The 25,708-nt window shown below is 40.8% G+C and overlaps 1 protein-coding gene across 4 annotated transcripts in view; it reads right to left on the bottom strand.

Annotated features, from left to right (window-relative positions):
- dlgap4b (discs, large (Drosophila) homolog-associated protein 4b) overlaps window positions 1-25,708 on the bottom strand; it is a 166,809-nt gene that overhangs the window by 112,975 nt on the left and 28,126 nt on the right. For all 4 annotated transcript variants that reach the window (XM_035388401.1, XM_035388402.1, XM_035388400.1 and 1 more), the window contains exon 2: window positions 12,747-12,819. The gene's annotated coding sequence lies outside the window, so the exon portion shown is untranslated. The remainder of the gene's footprint in view (window positions 1-12,746; window positions 12,820-25,708) is intronic.

Consider the following 25,708-nt stretch of genomic DNA (forward strand, 5'->3'; position numbering starts at 1 on the left):
TAATATCATAGTTTTTATTTTCATTTTTCTTTATTTATAACCATATTTGTAATATAGCTGAAAAGAATCTAAATATGAGAAATCCAAGACATAGGTAGTAAGAATAAAAAAGCAAGATACTTGGACATGAAAAAAACTGACTTAGTTGTTCCAGTGCTGCACTAAGCCACTTTAATGACAGTGCTCTCACTGCATTGCTATTATATGAATTTGATCTGTAATGTAGGGGTGCCTTTGTATGATCAATATAATGCCTTCACATGCTCATAATCATTGTGGCAATTTTGTGCTACCATTGAATGGAAACATCATATTAAGTCTCACTTAAAATTCCATATGTAAGAATACATTCTACCATAACATTATGATAGAATTATTTTTAAATTATTTTCAATTATGTCTGAAGGGTTGAAAGACCTTTGGAACAATAAAGAAATGTAATAAATACATTTTATAAAATAAATAAATAAACCACAAAGTAATATCATTACCCTCTTGAGCCACTAGTCTATTAAAGAAGGCACAAACATGCTTTAATAGAAGACAAAATATAAAATTCATTATCAACTTCAAAGAATATCCCAGCGCTGAGAGGACACATCAATTTTTAATGTCATTTTATGACCCCCATTCATTGAGGGTGAGAATTATAATCATTTTGTGAAACAGATTACACAGAACCAGAATCATTATGCACTATGCATCCACAGCATTTGTTAGCTATTGTCTAATATTCAATTCAATTTTATTTGTATAGCGCTTTTTACAGAGAACTACAAAGACACTTTGCTGAGTAGCAAGGCAAGAAACAGAGCAAAAAGAGCAAACAGAGCAAACACCAGGCCTGAACCCCCAAATAACAGGTACATAAGGTAATAACGAAGTCTTGAAATTTTAAAAATGAATAAAAAAGCTCAGAATTCTAGTTTGTATCTGCACAAAGCAAACTTCTGAGCTATAGATGAGAATGATTTTACAAATGTCGTTTGCCAAGTTCAGCAAACCCTAAAATTATTTCACCTAAGTATAGAGAAACGAGAGGAAGAAAAAAGTTATCATTAATTTGCTGGCTGAAGTTAAAGGCAAATGAGCCCAAACCCTTATCTTTTCAAGGAACGGGCTCAGCCCAGGCCATTTACTGTGCCCGTTTGAACTTTCCACAAAATATCACAGCTCGATATTTCTCTATCCGCAACGTACTGCAGGTACAGGAACAGGAGGTACTGCTGAATCAGCAAAAAGAAAAATGGTTTAAGATCTTATTTTTGAAAACTATATATTTTTTTCTAAAATAGGAATGGTTAAACACACATAGTCATTTATGTGACCTAGTTTAAGAAAATTTAAATAGATTTCAAAACGTTTTATTCTTTTTTTGAGCTTTAAGAAAGAAGTTTAAATTTCTTCCTGCTCAGATAAGACCTGTTATAAAAGACGTTTTCAAAAGGGTTCAAATTGATGTCTATTTGAAGGGTTTAAAACCCACTTCTTACCAAGGGCTTGGCTATAGTTCTACCCCCCCCCCCCCCCCCACGCACACACCTTACCCTACTCCCATCTGAAATGCTTCAGGTTCGGATTGAGGAATAACCAGCACAGAGGCAATCCCCCCAACCTCGCCCCGAAGATTACACAGAACTCCAATTCGCCCAAGTAACCTGGCCCGGCAGCCAGACGCAGAAGGCGGGCTGAAATTAAAAGGGCGCAGGCTTTAAAGGCTGGCCCAGGGGATTTGTTTCCCGTAAAGCCCCCGGGCAGATTAGAGCATGTTAATGTGATGCTTACACGGACCGGGGCCACGGCTTTGGCAGAGAGCGGGGCCAATGCGAGCCGGGGCGGCACCGGGCCTTCGCGGTTTCCCCATTTTCCCCCGCCGACCAGATTCACCGCTGATCACTGCGACGGCCTCGGTGCGACCGCTGACCATAGGGATCCAATCAATCCTCCCCTTACATCAGGAAGTCGGTCAAGCTTATCCCGGATTGATGCCCGGCCGCTCGCTCCGGACGCGCGCTTCCTGGACGGAAATGGATTCATTCCAAAGCGGATTTTTTCTATTTCTGTTTTTCTACCCCTTGATTGCTTCCCCCCCTCCACACCCCCACCCTGTCCCACCCCTTACAAGCCATGAATCAGCCTCAAAATGAAATGGGGGAAACACCAGAGATATACGCCCACGTTTCTGTCCTGCGTGCCCTACTGAAAAATGGTGGAGCAGTTACATCAATTGCAGGGTCCATTTTGGAGATAAGGCTAACATAATAAGCAATATAAGCCAACAGCAGGCTTTTGGCTTTCATTTTTGTTTATGCCATTGAATGTAACTGGAAGTAATGTAGACCACAGACAAGCTGGGATTGTTTTTTTTTTTTTTACTTTCACCAGGCTAAGTTATTATGAGAGGAACTGAGGCAGAAGAGTCAGAATAAGTCAGAGAAAGAGACATTCACTTCTAGTCCTGTAGGAGGGATACCTGCAGAGAAGATAAGACTTTAAAGTGCTGCATCTGTGTCCATTTTGGAAACACAAAGTTGATATATTTGGGAAAATGAACAAAGACTGTAAAATTGCCACTGGTGTCCACATTGAAGGTAACAGTTTACAAATGGCACGCACATCCTTCTACTCTCCTCCACACACCAGACCTGGTCTCTCTCCCAGCTTTCCATCCTCAATCTTCATCTACCTTGAGAATCACCCTATTGAGGTCACTTTACCACTTAACCTACTTACAGTTATTTATTGCCCTCTTTGGACCTCTCTTTCATTCTGAGATGAACAGCACTTATTATTTTCTTCCATCAGTCTCCCAGTCCTCCCACTGTTATTAATCTAGGTCCTTCTCTGAACATCTCTGGCCCGGTGTTTCAAAATAACATTCACTGAACCGAATCCATCTGTTCCTAATAACTCCACATGCAAGGTTCGGCCATTTATTGCCTCGATGTCTGCAATTAATTTTGTGCTGGATGTTCTATTAATGGCCTGTACGCTCATCGCTTTCACAGGTTATCACTACAGCGGTGGTTTGTTGTTTTTCCACTCTGGTCTACTGACATCATCTCTCTCAGCCCCAGTCTCTGAACGTCGACCAATTTTTTTGCGCATGTTGTTTCTTTGCGCCGAATTAAGGACGGGGCGCGTTCACGTGCACACTCTCCTCTGAATGCTTCACAGGCAGACAGCGCAAGCAACCTGCAGGTACCCGATTGGCCGGAAGAACTGCTGACGCGTGAGGAAATGAGCATGTTCCCTCCCACTGAAACCCTAACGCTCCTCAGGCAACTACGGCCAGCTATGCGCCGCCCTGCTGGCCACGTTCGGTAAGTATTAGACACCAGACCACGGGGCTGCATTGCAAACAGTGCATCTCAGTGGGGAGATCCCTCCGACTGTTCATTTCCCCTGGTTTCTCAGTGGCGGAATGAACTGCCCACAAATGCAAACAGCCAAATTTCTAACTGCTCACCATCGTCTCCTGAAAATTGGCCCTTTTGCAACATTCTCTCTTTCCCCTTGCTGTAATATTTCAAATGTTCAAACAGCGTTTAATGTTTTCAAATGACTAAACTCTTTGTGTCTGTTTAATAACCCATGGTTTTTATTCCAGAATTTTAGCACTTTGATTTTTATTTTTTTTGATTGCTTGCTGTTTAATGTTAACAACAGAGGCTTTTGGCTGGGATTCAGTCAACATTTGCTTTTCAGATTGACAATTAAATTTAAGTTTGGGAACTAAATTCAAGTTTGTGGACAAGAGAAGAATTGTTAATTGAATTCACTCCCTTTTCTTTGACTTATGGATGACTGTGGAAAGATATAAAACCTCCCATGCTCACAAACTGACCAAATAAGTGGATGTCACAAGCTATCGTAACACCCCTGGGAGGGAGATGCGGCAGTGCCGGGGAACACCGTTGGTTGCCTCATGGAGAGAGAGAGAGCGCACCCACACAAACATGAAATGAAATAAATGACTCCTTAGAGGTTCTGGGTGAAAACAATAAACTAAAACAAACTAAAATAACAAAGATAAAAGAAAGTAAAATGGCGCGACCACTTTCCCGTGTGCCGCCCGTAGCTGGCCAGCCGTCCCAGCCGGCTCCAGCTCCTCCAGCGTCCCAGCTGAGGATTTCTTCATTTTCTTTTTTGGCTCAAACCAAACTCCAAAATAAAATGAAACTAAAATCATAAACACGCTCTCGGTGTGTGCTCCTGGTCCCGGACCCGAACTGTGGATAGCAGCACACCTTTAAGCACCCGGGCTGATTAGCTAACGCAACCCAGGTGCGTGTGCTCTCTCCACCAGCCGGCGCAGCCGAGACCAATTCACTTCTCCGGCAGCATGAATGCTACAGTGGAATAACACAACAAATATCACCTCTATAAGGAGGCACAGCGGCCATGATGGAGTGTAGCATAGTGGGTAAGGAACTGGGCTTGTAACCGAAAGGTTGCAGGTTCGATTCCCGGGTAAGGACACTGCCGTTGTACCCTTGAGCAAGGTACTAAACCGTAATTGCTTCAGTATATATGCAGCTGTATAAATGGATACAATGTAAAATGCTATGTTGTGTAAGTCGCTCTGGATAAGAGCGTCTGCTAAATGCCTGTAATGTAATAACCTCACAATTAATACAATCTCATATTTTCACCAGAAAAATAAATGAATTTGTTGAGAAATGCAATCATGCCTGATTTATGTAGATCCATATACTTTTTCACAAAATAATGAATAAGAGGACAGCAGCAAAACAGCTTGGTCACAGAATAAAAACAATGCTTGTGGGATAATGCTAGGATTTTGCTAGTCCCCTCCCAAGGAAAAGAACTCATATAAATTCAGAATTGCTGACATGCTTAGCACTGCATACCAAATGAAATGCAAACAATGGTGTCAATCACTGGGTGACAAATATCCATCATTGGCTGTGGCTTCCCTTGCCATATCCCTCTGTACTTTGGAAAAAAACGCACAAGGTCTGATGGTTTTTCCTTTCACTTTAAAATCAGTAGCCAATTCAGACCAGAGAACCCATGTGAAGTGACTTAGCTGCTCAATCAACTGCTTCAGCTGATCAACTAATCCAAAAATGTGCTGTCACAACAAAAACCAATGAACCAATGACCAGGGTCTATGACTGAGCCTGATCTAGGGTCAGTCGTAGCATAGAGGGTAAAATGAGGAACACTGTGCCAACATGCACCACGCTAACCTGTGTGGTGGGAGGCACGGTGCCAACCTCTGCCACCAAACCTGGGCGACGTGCATGTGTCCAAGAAATGCGCTTCAGAAGAGATTTCTTTGTATGCAATGCTAAAGTAACTGGAAATTGTCATTATCTTCCTGATTTGGCAAACTGGATTTTATTCTCTGAATCATTTTACCAAATCCAAAAGAGAGAGGGAGAATGAGAGAGACAGAGAGAGAGAGAGAGAGAGAGAGCAACAGACAGAGAGAGAGAGAGAGATCACTATCTTTAACAGAAAAAATACATGTTCCCTCAGTTCAAAGCCAACAACCCAGATATAATCCAAGTTCAGACCTGCTGGCTGAGCATGAACCAGCAGCAGCAAGACAAGATATTTCAAGCTCTCACGGATCAATACTGGCATTCAGAAATGAGGGGCGATAACAGCCTTCCCTGACAGTCCTTCAACCTGGCTACTGTGGTACTGTTTTAAACTACAAAAACATTTCCAGTTTTAGTGAAATATCACGATATCAGCTTTTTATTTCGATTCATTATGATAGTTGAAGAATAGATGCACCCCATGTAAATACTCTCTTAGGATTTTTCTTCATGCTACCCTTTTACATCCTGTAGGTTCGTGAATAGGAACAAACAAGCAACAGCGTATCAACAGTGGAACCTGACATGCTGACTTGTGGTCTTACCAAAAAAATTATTTTCGAGAGTGCATTTTTAAGTGTCCGTCTGGAATGCATCCAAAATTTTCAGATTCAGAACGACTGGGGCACGGTGCTGGTGTAGTTCTTTTTCGAAATTCTGAATTCTTTTGAACTGCTGAGGGAAATTCCTTAATTTGGGTTGTGATTCACTGCATAAAAAAGCATGTTTGCCAAAGGCAAATTTTAAGCACACCACAGGAAGTGTAATGGAGTGGGTGTGTCCCTGCTAAATGTGTCCTCAAGGCGTGAGTTATACTGAAATTATGGAAAGTGGGTAGCATCTATTTCTTTCCCCCACAAGTAACTGCTTTATTTAGGGCATACTATTGACACCCAGGGAGACTTTGATTGCATTTCCAGGTGTGGACTCTTTTGCTCTATTACATGCTTAATGCTGCATATATAGTCTCCCACATTGTCAATACATGCTGTTTTATTTGAATAAAAAATGTTTTTTATTTACTCTAAGGACATGTAGAGACAAAAGGTGAAACAGTTTTTTATCAAAATCACTTAATGCAGGTGGTGAACATGAAAAAAAGGAAATGCAACACTATCTCAACAGCAAAGGATTCTAGTGATTCTGTAATGGTGCGGGCAGACTTTACCTATCCGCTTGGTAGAGCACTCAACAAATCGAACCCTTATAAGGCAAAGCCAAAGCCCACGTCAGTCATTAATAACTGGTTCTGAAAGATCATCTTTGCCCCATGTAAATGACTTCTCCCCCACAGAGAAGGGTGTCGGTCGAGATGACAATGTTCCTGTCCTTGAGTCACAGCACAAGTCACCCGCCCAATGGTTTGAGGACTATGACATCAGCCATCATCCAAATGCTCAAAGTCTTCTCAGTTACCAGCATCCTGAGCCCAGTCATGCATTTTAGTGTGATCAAATTCTCTTATGGAGTGGTGTTGTATTCCTCCTATAGAATTCCAGACATTGGTAGACTCTATGCCATTGTGCATACCAGACCTGGGTGAAATACTTATTTGATTCAAATATTTTTCTATGCTTTACTGATCTTGTCTGGTGTATTGGAACCAATGAAATACTCTCAAAAAGTGCAAACCCCGCCTTCTGGTCAAATTGGCAGGCTCAATTATGCCAGGCAAGATCAACAGAGCACAGAAAAGTATTTGAATCCAAAGCAAATACGTATTTGACCCAGGTCTGGTACATACAGGTCACACTGTCCACATACGGCAGCCCCATATCGTACTAATGAAGTGACTTTACATTGTTGTTCCACTTATTTGTACGCTAGCTGTATGTTCCCAGTGAAGGGCAAATAGAAGCTCTCCATGTCAAAATGTAATTTCTGCAAGGCTGAAAGAAGAACAGCGTGTCCTATAAATGATTTTACTTTCAGCCTGACACAATAAATCAACAAATAAAAGAACAAATGAATGGAAACTCTATGAACACACAAGAAACACAAAGTGCAGTATTTTAATGGTATGCTAAAATACTAGCGAGAAACTATATTATGTCACTGAAAATCATAAATAAAATCAGAAAGAGGAAAAGGACTTTGAAGGACTTGAGCCAATGAAATGAGCTCAGAGCAAAGAACAAGAGACAGAGCAAAAGACGAAAATCCCCACCTACTACCTTTTGCTAAAAATATACATTTAAAAAAACATGGCATAACATCACTGATTTTGAGAGGGATTTTCCTGGTAAAAGACATCTGAAATCCACAGGCAGTACTGAATACAGAAACATGGCGAATAGCCATCTTTCCATTATGAAATAATGTAAGGATTCCAATTTTGCATCTGCAGAGTGGACTGTCAGAACTATAACTCTATGTGATCTGATGAAAAACACCTTTTCAACATACAAAAATGCCAAGTGTCCATACATACAAAGTACTGTCTATAGGTCATTCGTTCAAACTCAAAAAAATCTAAGCCCGCCTTTAAAAGTATTGATATAAAAATTATACCAAGTTACAAGGAACAATATTGGCAATCTTACCAATATTAAACAAGCTGTATTCCAAAGCAATGCTACCTAATGTTCCCTACATTGTTTCAACTAACTTGGCTGATGTACCTAAAAGTTCTGTAATTTCTATATGGTGAAACCAAAATGTATTAAAACCATTTGAAAACAGCAGAGAATTTGCACTTGAACCACATGTTAATTGTTTGATTACAAACCTATAACTGTGGAGTAGAGAGCAAAATCAAGAAAAGAAAAAAAAACATACTTTGTCCTAAACATTTTGAAGCTCACTGTAAGGATAAATCAATTATATGTAAAAATACTGTGGAATTGTACCCATTTTAATTTTTGTAAGATGAAATTTAATGGGTACCAGGGGCAATTTTAGAGGAGGCAACATTTTAAGACAGAAAAATTCAAGACAAGACACAAAAGAGGAACATTGCAGAGAAGTTTACTGTTATACCAAACTTGATGGAAGCACAGTTTGTGCTTTTTAAAAAATGCCAGTTAATTATGTATATGCCATGCAAGACTGGCCAAAGAACAAGAGATTCAATGTGACTGTTCATAATTTTAATATCTTAAGTGCAGCATTGCACAGACACATTTCCATTTATAAAGCATAGCATGCAACACACATTCCGGGAATGAAAAGCAACATTATTTGTATAGAACGTGACACCAAACCAGTGATGTAACAATGCAGAGGCAATTGCTTTTCCGCAAAGCAAACTTTCATTGCTGGAAATGTCACGAGAGAAGAAACCTTGCAGCAAAGGGAAAAAAGTGCATTAATAAAGTAGCCCATCCTATCTGACCTTTAGTTGACCTTCCACATGTCCCACTTGTTGCACTGTACATGTTTTTTTCTAGAATCGTGTAAGCCTTGATACTGTGGCTTACTGAGAGACTGTGGTCTGGTTGCCCTGAGAAAGGGAAATGGAGAGTGAGCGAGCAAGTTAGAGAGAGAGAGAGAGAGCAAGCAAGCAAGCAAGAGAGAAAGAGTGAGTGAGAAACTTCCCTTACGAAACACACATAGACCTTAATCTTTACATAAAATAATGAGGGGTGGGGGGGATAGAGACAAAGACAGCGAAAGAAAAAGAAAGATAGTTAGATAGATAGATAGAGAGAGAGAGAGAGAGAGAAAGAGATATAAAAAATATGCCTCATACAAAATGAGGTCAGTGATAGCCCAGTGCGGTTTTGAGCTGCATTAAGGTCACTCTGTCCTCCCAGAGGACCAGTGGGAGCACAGCACTGACCGGGAGATGGTGATTTATAGCACAGCTGCTGAAGGATCCCCTTGATTGCAAATGGACACATCTACACCAAAGGAAGGCTAGTGAGGCCAGCTTGCGCAGGGTACAACTGGGGTCCTAGCAGGCAATACCATCATTTTCTTTTTCCTTTGATGAATGACATCAGCTGGAGGAAACCACGACCAGTGTCATGATAAAATCTTCCTATTTCCTTCCTGATTTTTCACCTTCAGAGAGCCAGAATTGCTCTATATAAACGAAATGTACTGAAACCTTCTAGTTTTATGATAGACTTGATATTATTTAGAATTTTGAATCAGAACTAGGGAAATTAATTTAAAGTTGAATGCCCAGGGCACCGTTGGTTTGACGCGATGAGGATTTACACAAATCGCAGGCCGACCGTCAGCGTTCCTGTCATCCAGCCAAATGCTATCTTGTTCTATTTTTGTGCGTTCATCAGATAATATTTCTGGGTTGCCCTTGAACCCTAATCTTTGTGTTTACCACGCTGTTGCCACGGGCCACGCGCGTCCCCTTGTCGGTTCTTCCGCGGCGCAATTAGAGGAAGCAGCGGGAGGATCTGACCCTTCGCAGCGCAGAGATCGCCCGACAAGGCCGCGCTGTTCGCGGTCCAGCGGCGTGCTGCGGAGAAGTGCGATGGGAGGGGGGGGGGAACGCGTCAGGCCCGACCGCCGGAGACGCTGCAAACTGCGGCCTGACTGCACGCTGTTCCTCTAAAATAGAAAAAAATGAATCACTGGTGCTTGGCTGTCTTCCAGTTAGCCGAATAATAATGTTTTTTTTAATTATTACTTTTCTGGTTAGGAAACTGCCAAGCAAACCAGCAAACACATCGTTGCTGCTGAGCAGGTTGTTTGTTTCCATGTTAAAGAGCTCTGTGGATTAAAAGCCATGTCTCACTGCTTGCAGTTAGACAGCGACCAAAACTACGGCACTCATTTTGGTTGTGTAAACTGATCTGGTAAGGATCGCAGGCATATAATCCTGACAGTTATAAAACAGCCATTTAAGCTTGTGTTTGTTTTTTTTTCCCCTCCCCCTCTCCGTTCTAAATCTAAACCAACCTTTTCAGATAACGTTTGAAAGACTTTGGTTGAGCAAATGAGCCTGTGCCTTTTGACAATAAAAGCCTAAAGGATTTGCATGCTACATTATAAGATCTGAATTGCCCTGTTTGTTTCCAGAGTGTATCACGCAGAAGGATTTACTCTAATCCTGTAGGGAAGATTTAGAAGCCTTGTCTCTTTTAATCTGATATGATTTGTGCTGTGCTCCTCCAACTGGAGTGGTGGACAGAATGAGCAAAGGTTCGATTCCTAACAGTGTTCGGAGCTGGCTTGCCAACAGCCTTAAAGTGGAGTGGTACCCACTATTCCTCAAGTACAAGATGTTCAGTTAACATACATACAGTATATGGTAACATACACCTTGGGTCCTAAAGCTTGATTTTTAAATGGGCATTCAGATGCTCTGGTGCTTTGTACATATGTTTGGTTTCCCATGCATAATACTCTGATATGATACATTCATGAGAAAGAAAAATAGTAAGTTTCACTCCTTTCCAAATCCATGACATTTATGCATAGCTTTCACCAACACATAGTAAGTGCAAGTACATTTCTCTTCAAAAACACTGTTAATTTAGGTGATCTGTGAACTCGCCTGACTAACTCTGAAGTTGTTGAAGATAGCACTCATTAACTCACAGTACACATTTCTCTTGCCTCAACACTCTATCGCTACTCCCCATCGCTACACTGCAGGGCATTCGTCCATCTCCTATCAGGAATCTTGTTCACGGATTCATTTTCAATCTCAGCGGAAATGACCACGCAAATAAATGGAGCTGGCTATCTCTAAAATATTAAATCCTATTAGGTCTGCTGGCTTGCTACCTGACTCCAGGATATTTGGGATTGCTCATCACTCCTGGGAACGCCCTGCCCACAGAAGCCTGCCCTCCCTGGGCCACGCTACCTCCAACTGAGGGTCCTCCCATCGGACTCCCAGGTACACTGGGCATCAGAACTATTAGGATTGTGAACAGTGGTGTTCATCACTACATTGGCAAAACACATTTGGCTTCACGTGCCCCACAAGAGCCTCTTGATATTGTGCTGATGTCCAGTTAATCCACTCTTGTTACAATAATGGTGGAAGTTGTAGCTCACTTGTCCCTGTATAATTATAGACTGCATACCTGTTCTCAGTTAAAGGTGCAATATGTAAGTTTGCAGACACAAGCAAGAGATAGCTAGATTTTGAGAACACTCAAAATAATGGTGATTATCAAAGCGTGTAAAAATACCCTTAAATAAAAGCTAAGAATCTGCACTTTAACCACATGTGAATTGTTTGATTACAAATCTAAAATTATGAAGTACAGAGCCAAATCAGGAAAAAAAATTATGGCTTTTTCCCCAAACATTATCGAGCTCACTGCATATATGGCATACATTGCACATTTTCCATTCAGTTATTTCACTGACAAATACCTTTTTCTTCTGCTGTTTGTTCTTTTGCATTGGGACACTATAATGTGGAACTACAGAGGAAAACCCAGTCGACCAGCAGATTCACTGTTAAGAAAACAAACAGACGGGAGCGTGCATGCTAGCACACAGCAATCACCACTGACATTACATCTGTGGTAACAGGTCATACGTGACCGGAACAATAGGAGCAGCCCAACCGCGCAGCCCAAATGCATACATATATGCAGCCCATTATACTTTCAGCACTGAATTCATCGCGCTGCTGGTACTGCATTTTATTTCGGGTCCTCCCCCATCCCCCGTGACTTTGTCAGTCATTGGAATGAACTCAAGATATTACATAAGAAGCTTTAGAAGATGAACTGCGTGATGAAATTCATCATTCAAGAGGTGCCAACGCAACTCGACGGCAAAGACAATGTATGCAGCCCCTCCTCTGAATACTGCTGAGGAGCATGAGCTCAGTGGTGTGACAGAGCGGTGTGGCTCTGGCTGTTAGCGGTCTCTCGATGGACCCAGGGCAGCCCGCGCCAGAGCGTGTTCTCTGGGCAGACTTGATGACTGTCAGCGAAGAGACACCCCCATTACACCCCTGCAGACCAAAAAAGCCAAACTCTCCATGGGCAGCTCAACATTTAAGCAGTGGATCTACCAATGTTCTTGATGATCAGGACTCAGACAGGATTTTAAACCTCCTGACCCTGCCCCTGTTCAACTGTTTTTGGCACTCCAGCTGAGACACCTTTTCAAAGCCAAGTGCATGTCTCAGGGTGAAGGTAGAGCTGCATCAAAGGTCCTCATGTTTGTTTAAGTGTAGACAAAAACACTGCCCCCCCCCCCCCCCCCCCACATGGTGAGACAGTCTGTACCACATACAGAGCCACGGCAAACAGCAAGCTGCCAAGTCCCACGTACCAGGGGGGTGGGGGGGGGGGGGCAGTGTCTTTTTCATCGCTGGTCTAAACAGGGAAAGAGCTGGCGGGATTCTCGGCCCCCCAGGAAGCAGGGAGGGGACAAACCTCAAGGTCAGAATGGCACTTAGACGGACCAGCATGCACTTCGCCGCGGGAAGAAGAATAAACCAGCCGCACGCACCTTGCTGCCGACTTCGGCGACGGGATAATCCGTTTCCGTTCGAGGAGGCGAGAAAATAATCCCAGAAATAGCCCTGCAAATGAGAAATGTGGGGATTAAACACCTTCAGATTATTCAGACGGACCAGAGACCCACACAAAGATTTATACGTGGACTCATATTTCACAGCTGTTGGACATAAAACAGACACACAGATGCTTAATTGTCCTCTTAACAGGATATTCTTTTCACAGCTGGTAGAGATGACTTGACAAAAACAGGCTTGTGTAATTTCAGCAAATTGACAATAAATGCACATAATTGAAAATATGTTAAATTACAAGAAGCTATTTTTTGACTTACAAGGGAGTTGCAAAAAATAAGGTTTATTTCAAGTGCATTTGATGTTTAAAATGTTTATGGCAAACATGCCTTCAAGCAGTACAGATACCTAATGCCTGTGTCTGGGGAGGGGTGGGGGGGGTGGGGGGAGGTTTGTCTGAAAAGTGATGGTTTTGGCCTTTGTCCACACAGCTTCGTTATTAAGGTTAAACACATTTGTGTAGGTAGTCTGGTGTGTAGGCACATTGTGTCTTTATATCAGCAATAGTGGCTATTTGCCTGGAGTTTTCATTTGGATTTAGCATAAAAAGAGTAATTATTCATGTGAGGTTCCATAAGAGCCCTTAGTGATGCATGACCATCTTGCATATCAGACTCAACCAAAACATTTTTAATGAATAAAATCTCCAAGAATTTCATATTTGACTTCTGCTTATATGCTTCTCATCAGAAATGCTGATATCCAGGTTTCCATTCTGTTATTGAGGGGACACAGTTTTGAACATTTATTTAATTTGCCTACATATAATTTTTTCCCATAGTTGTTTTGTTTGATTAAAATGTACCAACACAGTAAGACATAAAAGTAAGCTGTCCTCTGAAATTATGAGTCATTTCTTTCTGCAGGAAACTATTGGGTCTCCAGTTCATATTTAAAATGCATGAATTCACATAAGCAATAGCATACAAATATAACAATATTTTAGGCATATACAGAGATATAAAAGCAATTGCCCCCACTTCCCAGTAAATGCAGGAAACTAAGATACTCAGCATCCAAGAGGGTTGTATTTTATTTTCATGCTGTGCATATAGAAAAGGTCATTTTTGTTAGCCAATATATCATTTCCAACCTGACATTTGACAGGTTTGTTCAAAATTTTATTGTGACATAAATAAAATAAGTTATATGTCTTTTATACCGTATAGTAAATATCATCTCGTGGTCATATATTATCAAATATATATATATATACAGATATGTATACAATCTATATACTGTATATACAGTATATTTTTTTCTTCTTTTTTTTGTTAACAGTGTAGAAAACTGCACACCCATTTTCCGTTTTCCAGTGATGTCTATACGCTTTAATTGCAAAAAAAAAATAAAAAAATAAAATTTGATTGAAAGTCACCATAACACACTGGTAAAAATAGATTGCTGATTCACTGGACACTACTGTGCCAGGACTGTCAGTTTCTTCCCTATTTCATAAAGCATTAATCACACAATGTCCTAATGTTCTGCATCTTTCCACACTCCCTAGGTATTCATTTCCTGTAAATCACCAAAATACACAATTCTCTCATGGGGGGGGGGGGGGGGGGGGGGGGGGACCGGCGGGTTCTTCTGTAAATGATGGCCACCGGAATGTTTGTGAAGGGTAATATTGGAGGTGTGGAAGTGATACATCAATCATTTCTTGTCTTGACAATCTTCACTTTTTAGAATAATATATAATGCTTTGTCTGCAGATCAACAATGTGTTCACCGTCACAGTCCTCATATCTACCCCTGTATGTGGCCAACGAGGTAGTGCCTGGAATCAGTATATATACAGTGTAGTATTTCAATATACAGTGAACCATTTCTCCACCCTTACCTCAGATTTAGACATACATATGGTAAGTACTTAGAGATACAGTGAGAGCATGTGACTACATAATACAAACACTGTGTGAAAGGGAGAAATCTATACTATACATTTTACATGGACACAGCAGTTCACTTGTGACTCAGAAAGCAAATTGGCTGACATTAGCTTCATTGATAAATGGATACAGGGCAGCATGGTTCATAGAAGCAGGCCGAGACACAGTCAATGGGTTCTTTGATTGCAAAGAAGCCTTACACCTCCCCGCAAAATACAATGGCACAAAGGTATATGGAGATGATCACCGGAAAATGATTTCATCAAAGCTCCTGCCCTAACCCCCCCCCCCCCCCAATGAATTCCTAGCTACAACACCGGAACAAGATCGAGGAAATGCAGTGCTGTGGAAGAGTGCAAACACAGAGGTAATTTCCTTCTTGCTTTGTAAACAAGGTATTACCAGATTAAGTATAAACCTATGCAGGTTTTCAATCATTCATACTGCATAGTAATCTAGAAATACAACCTGTGAATATGCTTTTATTTACATTTGTATCAGTTTGTTAAATGGTCAATGAATAACTAAAACTAACTGAATTATCAGTGCATTTTCTCTGTTGGCACAGGGATGTTGATAATTTATTTTCTATCTCAAGAAACTGCATTATGTAACTGTTTTTCTACTGGTTACTATGTCTATCAACTCACAAACACAGCACCGCACATACTAAAACACCTTTTTCCATTAAGCCATGTAACACAACATGTCATTTACAAGGAAAACTACTATTAGATCCAAACTCTTGCACTTTTCAACACTACACCCGCACATTGCCCATATATACCAAAAGACAACACAAAAAAGCCTTAGGCCTAGTCACTACACTATATTTGTTTAATAATTAGCAGCACTTTTTTTTTTTTTTACGTGGCAGTTATGTATTTTCTATCTGCATCCGATGGCATGCTTTGCATGTTCACAAAATGAAGTAAACACAGTAAAGTGTGTGTGTGTGTGTGTGTGTGTGTGTGATGCGATGTGTACACTGTAGCTGGTTTCTTGCTGTAGCAACAGGGGGGCATTTATTTCTAGCAATAATCAGTCGGTAATCTGTTAGAGGCCTGGAGATTTGCATTAGTGGCGCATATAATAATATATACAGTAATGTTATAGTTTTATTTTTGCAAGTATTCAGTGTTTCTTGATGTGAGATCTTTAAGCCTCCCACGATTGCAATGTCGGGGATCCTTAAAATGCGGGAATTACAAAGGCCTCTGCTGTCAGCCCACAGAGCGCCTTCCAGCCCAGTATCACATGCAGCACACATGCTGAGTCATTGGGGCTCAACCCAACGCCTGCCATTTTCCACCCCGTACCATCAACAGCGATCATAATGCGCTATACAGAACATGTTCAAGTGCAAGGCAAAGCTGTCTTTCAAACGCTGCAAAAGTGAATTATTCATTACGAAACATTAAAAAAAACAATAATTAAAAAAGGTTACGGTTAAATGATTAACCAACATGACAATGGCTAGGCGGTGCTACCTGGTACATAATGTTCCCCTCAATGTTCCAAATTGTTTTGCTTCAGGTACTTTTTAAATGAGAAATTCTTTCCATGAGTAAACGCAGCAATATAAAAGCAATTTCAATCTTCGTTTAACATGTATTTTATTATTCAGTATAGATCAAATTATCACTATTTTACCTTAGATGATGGCTATATTTCTATGTTATGGTATTTATACATATTACCATAATTACACTATTGTAAATATAAATAAGGAGGGGGAATTACGTGGGCAACATAACTTTAAACCCACAGCATATTTTTGCAGTGAACACAGTAAAATGTGCAGTGTTAAATCAACTCTCACAGAATACATATGGTCCCAACTGGACTCATGTGTACTCTGATCTGAATTAGCACTGGATATTTTATTGTGCAGATTTTTTTGTTTTTCTGGTTATTCTGGCACTGTTCTAGAATGTTTCTTTTAGATTAAAAGTCCACACACTGCCATTTACTCTAGCCTTGCTAACACCTGGCACAGTTGCACCAAATTTATATTGAGCCGAAAACAGCTCAGATGCAGATGGATTTGACAGTACCTCACAGAGTTGCTGAGATGGAGGGGAAACTTCCAATGAGGACAGTAGAATTTAATTTAATTTGTCTGTACCTGAAAGAATTTCTTGGGCCCATAGCAATAAAAAGTTCCCTGCCACTTTACAGAGGAAAGCACAATCATCACAGTTGACAGGGCCGGCCATGTTGACTTCCCCCTACAAAGGTTCATCGTCATCAAATTAATATTTATCCTCAGTGACATGCAAAAAGTTTCTTTCTCCAAATTTCTCCACGGAATTTGCAGGATGCTGTTTCTTTCCATATAGAATTACATTGAATTATACCTTGTATGCACACATAGGGTTTTGATCCAACTTTATTTGTCGTTGCATAATGAAACACTGACATAGAGCTGGATGAGAACTTTTGATGCATGTAACACACCAAAAATGACAAAAACAAAAACAAAAAAAGAATTCTTTACATGACCTCGACAAATAAATTCAGAAGCCTGTCTTAACGTCACCAATACCAAAGCTCTGTGAGCCTCTGTTTTCAATAGACAGAAATGACCGGAGATGGAAATGACTCTCTTGGCACATTTTTTTTGGACCCACTCAGTTGATTTATATCTTGGAAGGCATTGCTAGATTAGGGATACTCAAATCTGGCCCTCAGGGTTTTCATTCAATACTACTCATTTTCAATACTACTCATTTTCAATACTACTCATTTTCAATACTACTCATTTTCAATACTACTCATTTTCAATACTACTCATTTTCAATGCTACTGGTTTTCATTCGTCCTCTCTATCGGGGACTGGTCAGGTGAGTGTACTCTCTCTCTGGCCAATCAGTGACATCACTAGACCATGGACTATCAGGCAGATGGGAACATGAGTAGTACCACTGACCTCAAGGGTCAGATTTGAGTATCCCTGGCCTAGGAGACATAATGGATGTCCGGTCATGCTATGCTGTGGGCGGCAGGCCCCCATTACTGCTTTTGAACCTCCCTGGTTTCAGTGCCAGGCAAGCCGAGACCCAAGGCCCCCACACATCAATGCGTCTCGGGGTGTCACCCGCTGACTGGCAGAACTGCTGCTTGCGCCCTTTTGCTCACGAGAGAGATGAATGAAGATGTCCGATGCTACAGCCAACAAGTGTTGCAGCAATTAATTCTCTTACCTGGCTCCTTACCTATGAACAGGTCTCAAAAGAAAGGGAAACAAAGAAACTAAAAAACGAACTGAAAGGGCTGGAGGACACAAAAGGGAGTTGAACTGATACAATAAACAGCCGCTCACCACCACCGAGGCACAATCAGCATTTCACTTGGTCTTTCCAAAACAAAAATGGGTTTTTTTTTTTTTTTTAACCCGTGATGCATTTTTTTGTCAGACAGGATACTATACAAGTGAGCCAATCTACAAAAGATTGATATCTGGAATTGAGCAGTACGCAGCAAAAGGAGCATATATCATAGATCTGTATGTTACCACAACAACAACAGCAACAGCAACGACAACAACAAAAAAACAGTAGCAGTGCTTATCACTTGTGAATGAACTCTTGACACTGGTAAGAATGAGACGATTACTCGCTCTTCAAAACGCCATCACTGTGACATTCTGGAAATTGCTCTAGAGTGCCCTGGAGGATGGTTTGGAGGGAGAGCCGCTCAGATTCACATCAAAAAGAAAATTGCGCTTCATATCACAAAAGCAACCGCCCCTAATGTCTGAATATAGAAGACAGCATTTCTCACGAAAGTGAGAAAACCAGGGAGATTGACAGCGTCCGCTCAGTGCTCGAAGATTTTAAAATTATTGACTCATACCACAGAGGACTGCACAGAGCTGATTTCAGAAATAAATATGTGTAAATATCTTGACCTTTAGTTCCACTTTTATCTACAGATTCATGGGTACATTAACTGCATTCATGGGTACATAACTGCAGCCACTGAAAATTTCCAAAACATACCATGCACTAAACAGGAAGTTATAAAAACATTTGCCTGATGTTTCCTTGAAGTTTGTTTTCTGTTGTGACTGCCAGTCTGATGTCATAGAAACAAACAAGTCCCATTTTTTTTGGACTTCAATTCCATTGCCTTTTTCAAAAAGTCTGATGACAATCCCATGTATTTCTGACTGGAAAAGATCTGATTAAATGTCGGTGCAAAATAGCACGCGATCCTAAAAATACAACTTGAAGCAAGAATTTTTTAAAACGCCTTTTCCCTTCCGATGAAAAACTGACAGCTACATCTCCATTCGCTTTCATCCCACCCTCACCTGCGCACTAGGAGCACGGCGGTGACGTATGAACAGCCCTCTGACGCACTGGCCCAAACAGCGCTGCAGAAGATACATATAAAATATGACTATGGACCAAATAAGCTGCAAAATGTTCCTTGCTCCGAATTTCATCCCATGTGGCTTGCAAGACTACCCTGAGTTCTGTACCAGCATAACAATTGCAAGATGCAGGGTATTAGGATTCAGTCTATACAACCTTTCAAGACGTTTTTTTTTTCACAGATCAGTTACCAACATCACACAACTTCAAATATAAAAAAATAACTAAATCTGGTTATTTCACGGATGTGCTGCTCTTCCGATGTTTCGTTGCATTAATGTATTACTGAGCAGTGCAAATGATTTTTTACTGTCCAATCTCAGTGATTTCAGACGAGCCCCCCCCCCCCAACCATCGCTGCCCCCCCCCCCCCGCCGACCGCCTCCAATTTCCACTGAGGTCACTTCCTTGTACAATTATCATAAATATTAAAGCATAAATATTAAATCATACTTCATCTGCCTGGAATAGCTGTTTAAAAGCTATTCGTTTAAAAAAGACCATTCGTCTGTGGACTGAAACCCTCCCTTCCTTAGGAATGTAACACTCACATCGCTCCAGTCAGCCTCTAGGCACACTATTTACCTGGATAAAATGTAAGCTTTGCTGGATTTGAGTGTCTGCTCAGAAAACAAATAAGACTGTGAAAATATTTACGAAGACCCCAAAACTTTTTTCTGAGCCCACAGCCCACTTTGAGCGAATGTGTTTAGTCCGACCCACAACTTGTTAATTAAAATTCAGTCTTATTAGTACAGGTTTTCAGGTTTATGCAACTGCATACGTACTGTAACTTCAACAGCGCACTACAGTCAACAGATACAGTGTTTACTTTGACTGTAGTGAATATCAAAGGAAAGCGCACTATATGAAGCCAGTTCCGTTTTTACAGTAATTGTCAGCTCCCGAACAGCTTCCTGTTAGCTTTTATGTACAAAGCTGTGCCACGACTGTGTGTGTGAAAATACGTACAGAATGAATGACTTTGACAGATCTGGCTGAATTCATGAAATGACAAAGAAAAAAGAAATACTCCATTCATTTCAGTTTTCAGAATTGACTGATCCCATCTCGAACATCTCAAAAGATTCCAGTCCATTTTCAGCCTCTAGGTATCACTAGTATGAAATGCTAGCTGTCTCCAATTGCTTTGCATTAGAAGATGAGCTTATTATCTCACCCCCTAAAGATGCAGTCAAGGCAATTTGTATTTGTCCACCCACACCCTGAGCCGACCAGAGGAGGATAGGTTCCCCATCGAGTCTGGCTCCTTCCAAAGTTCCTTCCTTCTTTCTTAATTCATGTCTTTCAGGAAGTTTTCGCTGAAGTTTTTGTTTTGCCTCTGGTGCCTCTGTGGGGGTTTGGGCCAAGGGGAAACTGTGAAGCGCATTGTGACAAATCCTTTGCAAAATATGCTATGTAAATAAAATTTGATTGATTAATTGATTGTGACCGCCTAAGCAATTGTCCCTCTGTTATTTATTTGTTTATATTTTTACCTTGCTCCCTGCAGTAAAAGGATGAGAGAGATGGTTAAAGGCAAATTTGGGCAAAACTTGATGAGCAAGGGGGAAAAAAAGTGACAACAATGCTGTAGAGCTTCAGAGGGACAGCTACCACTAGCTGCTCTGCCCTGGATCAACATTTATTCTTTATTGTGACAATGCAAATAGCGGTTTTTATATTCCTGAATAATTTGCAGAGCTCAGCCATCACCAATACAAACTCTTAACCAAACTGTGTCCAGTTTAACATGAATAATCATTCCAATTGTTATTTTAAGTAATCAGGTAACAATAAACACTTAAATGTCAGCGCATAGCAGTTGCACTTTCTATATTTATATAATTACATGATTATGTAAGCCACCCATGTTGTCTGCAACAGTATACACTCACATAGGAATTGCACCAAAGCAATCCATGGAAGCAGATAAAATCACCACAATTGTAATAATGCATTTCAGTTATTTCAAATGGGCAAGTCATGGGAGCTTTTGATAAGCTGAAGAACTGTAATAACAAATAGAAGCATTTATCTGTCAACCAGCTCTTATGAAATGTAAATTTTCCATGTCATTACCAATTGTTTTAGCGTGACCCTTAATTACCATAAAAACGGGATTTGTTTACTCGAAATGCCTGCTGTACACATCCATGTTTTTTATTGGCATTTAAAATTTCCTTCCCAGGCGGTGAGCATTTAAATGACACAAGGTCAAGGTCCTTTCGAGTCCATGCAGAAAGGTGATATTTTATTAATAAGCCCGAGAAAAACAGATTAGCATTTTCCACGGTCTGTCAGGACACAGCACCGAAGCTTTAAGAGGGAAGGCTATGCAGATTCTGACTACCCTTGAGTCCCCAGCCTTGGTTGTATAAAAAGACTTGCTGTGGGTACGATCAAAACACACGACCCATGAATAAAACATATGGGATGAGTATGACAGACCCACATTTAAAGCGCAAAATCGAACACAATTCAGGCAGCTGAAAGTAGTCTTTGATAGGGAATCGGTATAACATTGCACTGCTGCCATTTACCAGGCACCCTGGTCAAGGGTACAACAGCAGTGACCTGTCAATCAAACCTGCGACCTGAAGGTAAGCCCAGTTCCTTACCCACTATACTACACTGCCACCATCGCCTGCACATGCCATGGTATCACCCAAACTTCTTTTAATATTCAACACACAACCGCAATTTAATTTTCAAAATGAGGCTAGATATGCTGATTGTTTTCAGAACACTTAGGAGGAATTCTTCATTGCAGCCATTTAATGCTTCGATTGGAATGACAAACTCACCCACCCCCGTCACGAATGGATGCTCTCCTCACAGTAGGCAAAATGACAAGCTAAATGACCTGTTCGCCTCATCATATTTTCTTATATTTCAAATTTCACACATTCTAATTAACTACCAGGAGCCATGTCCAAATCTGATAAGTTCATTGGCACAGTGTTTACAATATCAGACTGACATAATATTTCTTGCACAGGCACCACAGGCCACCAATCTCAGCAAATACCAAGTTCTAAGCACTTTCCACAAGAGTATAAGAATATTTGTTGATGAGAATGGGCCATTCAGCCCATCTAGGCTAAAGTAGCTTAGCCTACTGTCTAGAGAGTTTATAGTGCTATATTAAACATGGAAAGCTATTGCTTTTATTAACAGTTCTCCATTAAAAAAATACTTAGCTGGATAAATTACCTCAGTAATTTTCCATCTATGCCCAATTGTTCTGCTGATAAAACGTCATTTTAAATGTCTCCTATAAGCCAATTTGTTAATCCCCTTTAAAATGCTAAATTTACACGTTAATTTATAATCTCGGAATTGACTCTATTAGGGATGAATCCTCTGCCCCCTGTGTCAGTGTAACTACCAGAAAACTGCATCAGTAGCAGTGAAAGAAGCCCTTCATTTAATTACAGTGACAGCAATGACATCTCTGTCAGAAGAGGAGTCCTTCAGCTCTCTTGTCCTTTACCTCATATCAAAATAAATCCATTTACTGGATTATTTTAGCCTGTGATTCAGTCCCCCAGCGTCCAAGATGCTGATACATCCACAAAACCCAACTCCCATAGAAACATCATTGAAAAAAAATCTTACCCAGCTATTCAGTTAATAACAATTAAGCACAACTGCAGTCGGTGGATACTGGAACCCAAGCTCTTTCCCTGATAGGTTCAATAGAATTATCTGGCCTAGTGCATTCAGTTAAAGAAGGAAGTTTTTGAATTGCACCAAACTCATTGTAATCGGTACTACTTAATCAAAGTAATGACTATTTTATCATAGCCAATTATCTTATTACGCAAAAAGCAACTGTATCTACCTTTATCATTCCTAGTATGACCATGGCTTTACTTAAAGTACTTCCTGTGGTGTACTGTACACTTATAGAACTCCACTCACCTACAATGACTTTACCGGTTGCGGTACACAACCGCAGGTGATAGCTGACTAATCTCCTCTCTCTCTCCGTCTGCCTGGCACCTGATCCCCCTCCTTGAACTGAATGTTTGGCTCCCCCCATGAGAGGGGGATGAAATATTAATGATCAATGCCTCCAGTGCCTCTGGAAAGGCTCTGATGGGGTGATGGTGAGGTGAAAAGGGAAGAGGAGGGAAATAAACACACAATATGTGGGATGAATGAGGTGTGCCTGTGAGAGAAAGACTGGAAGGGAGGTGAGAGAGAGAGAGAGAGAGAGAGAGAGAGAGAGAGAGTGTGTGTGTGTGTGTGTGTGTGAGAGAGAGAAAGAGAAAGAGAGAGAGAGAGAGTGTGTGTGTGTGTGTGTGTGTGAGAGAGAGAGAGAGAGAAAGTGTGTATGTGAGAGAGAGAGAGAAGGGGGGCAGCTGTGTTGAGGGGTGGTTTCTGAGGTAAGTTTCAAACGGTAGACTGGTCACAGGTGCGATCCATGGTGTAATTATCAAAAGCACCATTGCTCCAATAATGAACCTCAAATGACGGCATAAACATCCCCTCACATCGACACAGGCACATAATACATAATTATCCCGTATGGTAGAAAATTCCAACAGATTTGGGTGAACAACAAAGAGTCAAAGAGTAGAAATGAACTCATTAAAACTAAGTACACAAATAAGCTATTAAAAGTGAGTTATTTTTCTTCTTTGAAAAGAATTGCATTTGATTATTCTTTCGTGAACTTTGTTTTGAAATGCTAATTGAATCCAAGACAGACTCTATATTAATTTGTCCACAAGCACCTTTTAAAAGTCTGCCTTTTAAATTAGATAGAAAAAAATTATGCCATATTTAGGAACAAAGAATGCACACATAAGGGCTGATTAAATATAAAATAACCTCCACATTAACAAAATGACCAACTAGCATTGGGGATGTTTGTGGTGTAGCAGGTGTTAGAAATAGCTAGAAAGGCAATTTAATACATAGCACGGTGACCAAAGAAAAAATGACTTTCAATCCAAACAATTACATACTAAGCACATCTTTAGTGCCACATACAGTATGTCATTGCATATATAAAAAATACTGAATCAAATTTTACTTGCTCTGTCAAGAATTCTTTTCATGGTACCCAGGTGACATAATCAGAAAATCTGCTTTTTCTGCTATGTATAATTCAGTAGTTCAGGCTCAATGCTCAGAATTGGTATTTCAGTGCTAAGCTCGAGCGCAAAAGAACAAGCAATAATTCCAAAACTGAAAATAATTTGTCTGCCAAAATGTTTTTGGAGCACAAGGCAGTCCGCCTAACTTTAAACAACACTAAACCACGTGTTAAATTGAACGTGTCGAATTAAAGCCAACAGCCCCAAACAAAGGCCGACGAAAGCTGATAGCAGAAGTATGATGCACTGACCCGATTGGGTGGGGAAAACCTACAGTACTGGCTCAGTGTGGTTACAATGCAAGCGGAACTGTCAATTTGGGACATGAACAACACAGACTATCTTTTAATCAGTTGTTCAAAGTACAATTAAGTCGCCCCTATTTCTAATGTTTCTGCCCGAAAATTAAAAAACAAAAAACAGACAGAAAGCTCAAGTTCCATGATCAGCCTGACATATGTGAACCCTTCTGCAGGTCGCGTGCAGGCCCTGCGTTCAGACTGCGTCCTTGTTCTCGCGCGTTTATACCGCATGTCCTCATTAAACGACCGCGCGCGTGCGAGGCGCAGCTAGCCAAGGAGGGCGGCGTCGGGCTTCACAGAGGTCACCTTGGCAGAGCAGCCCAGCCTCCAGCCATCGTCATGGCGACAGCGGCTGGCTTAAGCGAGGCCGCTGTTGGGGACTGGTGTGACAGATAAACAGAGGGCGGAGCACTGTTCACAAATCTCCGCACCGCCGCTCCATTCCAGATTTACTAGCTGCATCCTCTGAGCTGAGCTTTCACTCCTTGTACTTTTGGGAAAGCAGTACAGTGTAAAGTATGTAGTATATAATATAAATCACACCTGATTTTATTTTCTGGCTGTTTTTCTTTTGGGAAAGATCCAGAATTACAGCTGTTAAAAAAACAATTAGCCTGAATGAAACGAGACAAATGAAATTAATACAAAAACCAGTCCAATGCATTATACCATACATAGTGCTTTAATATCTCATCTAGTGCGTGTACATTAGAGAGACAGAGAGATAAATAAATAAACCCAGGTCTTTTCAGATGATGCAAATTAAAGATCTTTACCCAGATTTTCAAATTCAATTTGCTCCAGTGATTCCATCTATTAAATTATCCATATTTTATGTATGTGAATGTGTGTGTGTGTGTGTGTGAGAGTGGAGCTGTTTTTCCTGTACAAAAAAATACAGCAGGCTAATTGTTTTGCATGCATAGCTTTGACAAATTCTCATAGCTTCACCATTGATACTCTTAGCCACCATACGAAGCCACATAATCAGTGGCAGGTATCAGCATTACAGCTAACCTGTCCCTGAAAGCAGACAGGGAGGCTATATTCAGGAAAAAGAGCACACCGCAGAATGTTCACAGGCAAAAGACTGGAGTCCTCATTTCTTGGGGTCAATTTAAAAGTGGGTGGGGAGGGGTATGAGATGGTGAACCTGATCTGGGGGGCTTTGACTCTGTCCTTCTGAGACA

This window comes from Anguilla anguilla, chromosome 13 (assembly GCF_013347855.1).
Source record: "Anguilla anguilla isolate fAngAng1 chromosome 13, fAngAng1.pri, whole genome shotgun sequence".
Taxonomy (NCBI): Eukaryota; Metazoa; Chordata; class Actinopteri; order Anguilliformes; family Anguillidae; genus Anguilla; species Anguilla anguilla.